Raw genomic sequence first — 8686 nt, forward strand, 5'->3', positions numbered from 1 at the left:
CAGCACCATAGCCCAAAGGCATCAATTCTCCTTCTATCCTCCTTGGTCATTGTCCAACTCTCTGATGCATAACAAGTGCTTGCGAAGACCAAAGCCTATATCAGACGCACCTTAGTCTCCAGAGAGACACCATTGCTCTTCAGTACTTTGGAGAGGTCCCTAACAGCAGACTTTCCCGTGGCAATGCACCTTTTAAATTATCTAAATTTTTTTATGTATGTAAAAAAATTAAGATAGATAATTTTAATATACATTATCTTATATTATCTCCACGACAACCTATTGATGTCAGTACTGATTTTGCCCTACTTTTTAAATTAGAAAAATAAGAAGCACAAATGTTAAATAATAGTCGTAAGAAGTTTCACTGCAATCCCAAAGGGATGTGGCTCAAATTCTCCAGCTCCTTTGTGGGAGAAGGGTGGGCAATCTCCTATCATGAGAGTTACTGCCCTCAGAAAGCCCACAGAAGGGTCAGCTATAAATCAGCTAGCTCTGACTTGGTGGCATCTATTATACACAAAAGCTCTGGTACCCTAGTGATAAGAAGTTGTGCTGCATTCCCAAAGGTATTTGGTTCAAAGTCACCAGCTGCTCCATGGGAGAAAGATGGACAATCTATTTCTGTGCGATTTATTGCCTCTAAAAACCCACTGGAGAGTCAGTTATAGATTGTTTCTGACTCAGTGACACACAACAACACACAAAATCAGTAGCAGAGTCAGAATTCTAAGCTGGGACTCTGTTAGGTTAGATGCAAGTATTGGGACATAATCCTCTAAAAATCTAATCATAGGAGTCAGTCTCCATCTAGAATACATTGATACTTATCACAATACTCACTATTAATTCTGGCCTATCATAATACTCATTTTTCATGGCTACATTTTTACAGTGAAAGTTGAAGTATATGTCTCTAGTAATTTCTAATTAATTCAGATTCATTAGCATCTAGCCTGTGTCTTTAATCACTTAACTAGACTGTCTTTAAGAAAAACTATGTAGATCAAAGATTAGCATTCAGTGTGGATAATACTTCAAAATATATAAATCCTCACAACTGAGTAAATTAGGAACATCAAGAAAAGTGGAGAAAAATTTGATGTTAACAATGACTTCATTTTATTTGTGTCTACAATCAGCACCCCTAGAAGCTGGAATCAAGAAATCAAACAATATATTGTACTAGGTAAATCTGTTTCCAAGGATTTCATTACGTGCTAAGGAGTAAGTAAGGATGCCAATTTAAAGACTAAGGTGCATCTGACCCAAATAATTTAAAGTTTAAATTTAAATTTTATTTTAAATTGTTTCATATGCATGTGAAAAATGGACAGTGGTTAAGGAAGAGTAACTAATAGTTGATGCCTTTGAATGTAGATGCCATGTACTGCCAGGATAATAAATATTTAATTTTTGTAAACAACAACAACCACCAAAAGACATGTTCTCAGGATTGGCCAGTCTCTGTAGAAGGACATTATCTTTGGAAAAATAAGATTAAGAGAGGAAGACTCTTCCTGAGATGGAGAAACACAATTTCTGCAACAATGGGTTTAAGCACAGTGGAGATTATGAAATGGCACAGGATCAGAAAGCATTATTTATGTTGTACATGCGATCACTTTGAGTATAACATCTGTTATTGTTTGCTATTGAATCAGAAAAGACCCAGAACTTCCACAGGTTTTCAGAGGCAGTAAATTGCATAAGAGGAGATTATCCATCCTTCTCCCGTGGAGCAGCTGGTGGATTTGATCCACATGCCTTAGGAGTTGTAGCAGTTTTTTACCACTAGGTCACCAGAGCTCCTATGGCATCTAACAATATACAATTCATCACAGGAGGAAGAGGAGATGAAAGGTGGGAGTATATATACCTACTTTTTAAATAGATTAGACAAAATTAACCACTAACAAATCCATTAGTTTTAAAAGATTAAAATATATGAAACCGAGATCTGAAACTTAACTTTCCCCTTCATCTTCCAAATCAGGACCCTGGACAGCTACTTTCTTCTGTGGTCCTCCACTTACAAAGAAAATTACTGTTGCTTTAATTGCAATTCTCTTTGACCAGAAAAAATATCCTAGTTTGTAAAATATATTCTAATTACTATCTTAAATGTATTCTATCTACAGTTGTCTCATTTTTCAGGTATTTTAAGAAAACCAAGAAAAACCTCATGGGAGCTCTGCAGTTCAGAATTTGTGTTTGTTGTTACAATTCAGTATTCATAGGCAGAATCCATTGACTCAAGGTCACAACTAGAGTAGTTCTGCAAAAGGGAACTGAAAAGCAATTAACATCTATTAGAATTAACTGTGTGCAAGGTATTCTTACCTATTATCTCCTTGATCTCTCACAGCAACTCTATCAGGTAGACATTCCATTTTACACTCAATGAATTACTTCTCTGTATTTTAGAGAAATAAATGATAGACTGAACTTCACAGCTTGAGAAGAATAGAAGTAAGGGATCTGAATCAAGTTGAGTCTGATCTTGTATTGGTTGACAAATTAGTTTCCCAGAGCTGCTGTAACAAATTACCAATGTGAGGTAACTTAAAGCAAAGTAAATTTAATTTCTCATGTTTCTGGAATTTAGAGGTCTGAAATAGAGGTGCTAGCAAGAAAATGATCTTTCTGAAGGCTCTAGGACCTGTTGGTGGGTTTATTTAACTTTGTACCTTTTTACTGTCTCTCCCTGTCATAGCTGTTGAGTTGGAACCAATTCACAGCTGACCTTCCAGCCTTCTTAGGCTGTAAATTTCACAGGAGCAAATTTTTCATATTTTTCCCGAGATGTTGTTGGTATATTCAAACTACTAGAAAGTTGTAACATTTGGTTTAACAAAGCAACTCTCTATGGATTATATTATCAGAGCCCCCTCCCTTTCTCTTAATTTCTGATATTAATTGGAACTCTTTGGCTTGTAACTACCTCCATATTTCTTCTATTCTTGTTAGGATACAAGGCATATTTGATAATGATTCACCCCAATTCAATATGACATCATTTTAACATCATTGCATCTGCAAAGATCCTCTTTCCAATAAGAACACTGACAGTATTAGAAGTTAGAACTTCAACATAACTTTTCTGGAAGACACACTTAAACTTGGGGATTATATTTGGATGATAGTAATAAAGACAGAGATTTAAAATAAAACAAACCAATAGCAATTTACACTCATGGAAAAATAATTAAGTAGTATAGTGCTAAAATAGAGAATTCCTATAGTGATAGATTCTTTCTGTTACTCTATTTAGCTATCTCACGGCATTGACTTAGGTCAAGGTCAAGATGGATGCTAGAGTCTCATCCATAAAATCTATATATCATGTAGGGAAAAAATCCCAAACAATAAAAAAAAAGTAAATTTAAAGGTGAATGATAACTTTTAAGGTGTCTTCTCCAGTCAATTTATACTTACTTCACCTACCTCTAGCTACAAAGATTACTAGAGGTTCTGCTTCCAGAAACAAATTGAGACATAAAAGCCTTGTGAACATGATGTAATTAATAACTATCAGTCTGTCTGAAAGCACAGTGTGTACATCTTAGACCCTACCATGCCTCTAAAGGAAGACAAATCTAAAATTGCTTAAAAATTATTCTCAACTGGTGGGAATACCTCCATCCCAACTGTGAACGATCTCTGGTGTCCTTGTGGCAGGAAGCTGTGCTGCAATCCCGATGGCAGGAGGTTCGAGGTCACTGTCTGCTCCATGAAAGATGGACAGACAATCCCTTCCTGTGAAATGAACTGTCTCTGGAAACCCCGTGGGAGCTCATCTATGAGTTGATTCCAACTCTATGGTACACAACAACACCACAACTGTGAATTGTAATCTTAGTATCTGTTGTTTATTAGGATTAAATTATAATCTTTAGATGTTTCAGGGAGAGACAATTTTTTTATTTTCTTATATTTTAGTTTAATGAAAGTTTACTTAAAAGATCAATTTTGCTTTTAACAATTCATGCATATTCTAGACAAAAGTTTACAGAGAAATTTTGTTTTCCATTTAATAATTCATGCATATTTTGGTATATTTTTTTAAAGAAAGTGTTTATTTTATACTGGTTTACTTACAAAGTTTGTGTACATTGTTTTTCACATAGGATCTTTCCCAATTCCTTTACCCATCTTGCCCTCCACCTAGCAAGTTGTGTGATCCTACGACTAACCATCTCCCCCCTCCCCCCCATCCTCACCCATTTGCTCCCATCCTCCCCATCCCCTGCTCTTGAACCCTTACACTTGTTCTATAATAATGGTCTTAAACAGTGTTTGTCCTTATGGGAATGACTTAGTTCAGTTAGCATAATGCTCTCCAGTCTCTTTCAAATTACAGAGTAATTTATCACATCATTGCTCCTGAATGATGCATAGTATTCCATTGTGTGAATGTACCATAATTTCTCAATCCATTTGATTATGGCTGGACATCTGGGCTGTGTCCATGTTCCTGCAATGGTGAATAACACTGCTATGAACATTGGTGTACAAATCTCCATTTGTGTCTCAGTTCTCATTCTCTAAAGGTATATTCCAAGCAGTGGAATAGTAGTTTGGCCATACGGAATTTCTATGTTTGCTGTTTTTTTGTTTTTTTTTAGAAAACACCAAACTGCCTTCCAAAGTGGTTGTATAATTTTACGATCCCACCAACGATGTGTAAGAGTTCCTATCTCTCTACATCCTCTCCAACAAGTATTACTTGCTGCCCTCCTAAACCTTGTCAATGCTCCTGGAATGACATGGTATCTAATTGTGGTTTTGATTTACATCTCTCTTATTGCCAGTGTTTTAGAGTATATCTTCATGTATCTACTGGCCATTCAAATATCTTTCTCTGAAAATTCTTTCCCTTTATTTTGCCCATTTTGTAATTGTGTGATCAATCTTTTTCTTGTGGAGGCCCGATCAGATTCTGTAAACTTTTGAAATGAAACGCTTGTCTGAAATGGTATTGCCAAATGTTTTTTTCCCAGTCAGTAGGGTTTTTTTTACCCTGTTGGAAAAAGTTTTTGATGCATACATTAATTTAATCTTTAGAAGGTCCCATTCATCAATTTTATCCTCTCCAGATTGTACATTTCTGGTTTTATTTGACAGTCTCTTTATACCATAGACTAGGCCATATAAGCTTGATCCTAGTTTAGAGGGACAAAAATATTTTATAGCTATTTTGTTCTGGCATTGGAGTGATCTTGATATATGAAGAAATAAAATATAGCTTAAATTCATTGAGAAAACTATTTGGTTAAATGGTTTACAAGAAGATTTGGAATTTATATCCTATAAAGTAATTGTGACTAGAATTGGTTACACTTTATAATTAAAAGTATTTACAATTTTACAATTTATGGCAACAACTGAAGTTTCTTATAAGGAATGTTGCTGTTGTTGTTAGGTTCCACCAAGTTGAATATGTCTGATAGCAAGACTATGAACAGCAGATCTGAATCCTGTTCTATGTGCCATCCTCACAATCTCTGACATACTAGAGCCATTGCTGCAATCAACAATTGTGTCAACCTATCTTGTTGAGGGTCTTCTTCTCTTTTGTCAACACTCCACCTTTTCAAATATGATATCCTTCTCCAAAGAATAGCCTCTCCTAGCAATACGCTCAAAGTATATGAGGTGAAACTTTAGCATGTTTGCCTTCATGAAGCACTCTGGCTGCACCTTCTCCAAAATTTATCTGTTTGTTCTTTTGGGAGTCTATGAGATATTCAGTATTCTCCAATACCACAACAGTAACACAGTTACATGGTAAAAAGGTTATTTATTCTTTGGCTTAAAGTCCAATAACTGAAAATAATTATGTAAATATATGTATTCAACGTGTACAAATATATACAAAAATGTTGGTATTAAAGGGAATCAGGTAGCCAAATTTACAAAATAATAGACTTCAGAGTAATTTTCCCCTAGACTTCCTGGGAATGAGAACATAGACATCTGATCTAGGCTTACCCTGTTAGATACACTCACTTGGGATATCTATTTGGAGGAGAGTAAACTGTGGAAGTAGGCTTAGTGTGGAGTCCTATTCTTGGTAAGTATGAAGGAAACATAATAAGCACCAATGGCACTAGAAATGGTTGACTATTTCTGGTATCATGTGCAGTATCTGTGACACTAGATTTAGTACATACCTGCCTTAGCAGTAGTGGCAGGAGTGTCTATAATGGGAGAGACAGTGTAATTTAGTTGCTTTTCTCAATGTGGTGTCAAAAAAACCCAAAATTGGCTTTTCTGTCTATTGTGTTAGCCCTGGTTGGGTGCATGATCTCCAGCTACTTTAATTGCTTGAATATATGGTGTCTAATGAGAAAAAAAATGGGACATAGGGGTCTAGGGTTGTGTCTCTTTGAAAAGGCCGGAGGGAGTGAGAATGTTACAGCTTCTCACTGCCCCATTGCAGAAAGAAAAAAAAAAAAGCTGTTAGCCCAGCCCAATAGTGCCTCTAGAGTCACAGCAGCAGCAAGAGGTATGTTTCTTTATTGTTGACTCATAGACTCACAGTTGTGGTACAGAGAAAGGGGTTTGTTAGGAAAATAAGTTGGATAGTGGGTGAGGCAAAGAATATCACCAAAGGAAATCCATGTTTTAGCCCAACAGTCCCAAGGTACAATTCCTTAATTAGCCCATGCTCTGGTTTCAATTCAGCAGTCAAATTAAAATCACCAGCAAGGTTTTCCTCAGAGTAGTTATAAGTCACCTTCTCCTTCAAGCATCTGGCAAGAACAGCAAATCCTTCAATTGTGGCCATCACAAATGCAAGAAGACTAAGGTCACACCTTGTCACAGTTTCTCCACTGCATGTCACTGTCTTTTCATCATCGTCAACAGGGTCTCACCACTAGGGTCTTGCTCTCACCAGGGTCTTGTGCCAGTCTCCCTGAAGTCTTTCTTGTCTCAAGTCTTGCTGCCGTAAGTCTTCCTCTCTCTATGGGAAACACTCTTTCTCTCGTCCTAATCCCACAGGTATTGATAATTTGGAAAGCTCATATGTATGTCTTTAGTTAAGGTAGCTAGAGACCAAAAGGGATAAAATTATGCCTAAAAAAGCCAACTTGAAACTAACACCACTCATGATCTTGCAAATCATTAGCAGCTGTGAAATCAACATGAGAGGGCTTTATACATTGAGACAGTGGTAGAGAGAAGGTGAAGAGACTGACTGCTGTAGAGACTATGAGGAACTAAAGAAACTGGCAAGATGTAAACAGAGGAAGCCTAGAGACCAAGCCACAGTTAAAGGTTTTATTTGCTGGATGTTTTAAGGCAAAGTTGACTTGTAGTTGCTCTGATATAAAGTGTACTGGATGATTGAGGAAACAACAGGTGTCTTGAATTTGTGCTCCTGAACTTTCACTAATTGAGGAATTGTACTTTATTAATCTGGCTTGGGACAGCTGGATTAAACATGTTTGACAAGGACTTGCATTGTGTGATATTCTTTTCTTTCCCACTTCTCAACATATTTCCCTAATAAACCTCTCACTGTGAGTAAAGTCCATGAGTCAAGTTGCAACAAACATTGGACCTAATGATTGGTAGAAATAGGTGCAAGAGCATGTGAGGCAGTATCTCTGACCATGTAGCTATCTGTATGACTGTTGTTGTTGTGTACTATAGAGTCAGAACTGACCCATAGGTGACCCTCTGGTGGATTTTCTATTGATATTATTAATGGAGACAATTTCCCTTTTTGAAGTGGGTATGACTTAGACTCACCCACCCTCATGTTCAATCTGCTTCTTTTACACTCAGGTATGCAGCTTATATTCCTTTTCTAATAAAAGCAGGTTGAGAGACTTCTGCTGTGTACAAATAAAGACAGAGGCTAAGCCTCATTTATTGTATGGAAAAACTAAAATCTGAAGAGAGAACGGGATTCAGCTCTAGAACATCTAAAACTTAATATATAATCCCATCAGGTGAAATCCATGTGTATAACCTATGTTTATGTTTCTTATAAAACGTAAAGAGTGTGCCAGGGATTCATCCTGCCCCCATACCTTTTCAATCTGTATGGAAGAAGGAGTGGAATCCACTTTCTAAACAACATGCCTCCAGAAACTCTATGAACTTTGATAAATGTCAATAGTTGTAGAAAGACTTCAGGCCTTTTGTTCATAGGGTCACAATGACTCATGCTCGACTTGAAGGCAATCAACAACAACAACAACATATAACAGGGAAAATAGGTATGGATTAAAGGATAAAATCCAAAATATTGACCAAAAGTACTGATTTTAGCATCAAGATCACATCTTTTTTTATCAGGTACTAGGAGAGTATCTTGGGAATGGATCCTAGAGTTGCTGATAAGGAAGAGTCAGGTGGTGGGTAGAATTGAAAGTTACATTATATAGAAATAATTGTTATGAAAAATCTTTCTCATAATAGAGAATTTAATATTTTGGCAATGATCCAAGAAGACGATAACATAGAGTTAGGTAAGGTGACTCTTAGGTCCAGGCCTGCCCCCGCAGACGCGGAAGTAGGGCGGCTGCTGGACCATTAGTACCGCTGCTGCCCGCGCCCTGCTCCTCAGGGGTTCTCTCCTCGGCCCATGGCCGCCTACCCCTACCGCCCCGGCGCTGGAGCCGGCGCCGCCCCTGCTCCGGGCACAGCGCTGCCGGACCAGAGCTTCCTG

The 8686-nt window shown here is 37.3% G+C and overlaps 1 pseudogene; it reads right to left on the reverse strand.

The window, feature by feature from the left end:
• Window positions 1-8686, reverse strand: part of LOC102855953 — an 89666-nt pseudogene that overhangs the window by 44749 nt on the left and 36231 nt on the right.

Source organism: Elephantulus edwardii, unplaced genomic scaffold (genome assembly GCF_000299155.1).
Source record: "Elephantulus edwardii isolate Elephantulus edwardi_28Jun2011 unplaced genomic scaffold, EleEdw1.0 scaffold00149, whole genome shotgun sequence".
NCBI classification, from domain to species: Eukaryota; Metazoa; Chordata; class Mammalia; order Macroscelidea; family Macroscelididae; genus Elephantulus; species Elephantulus edwardii.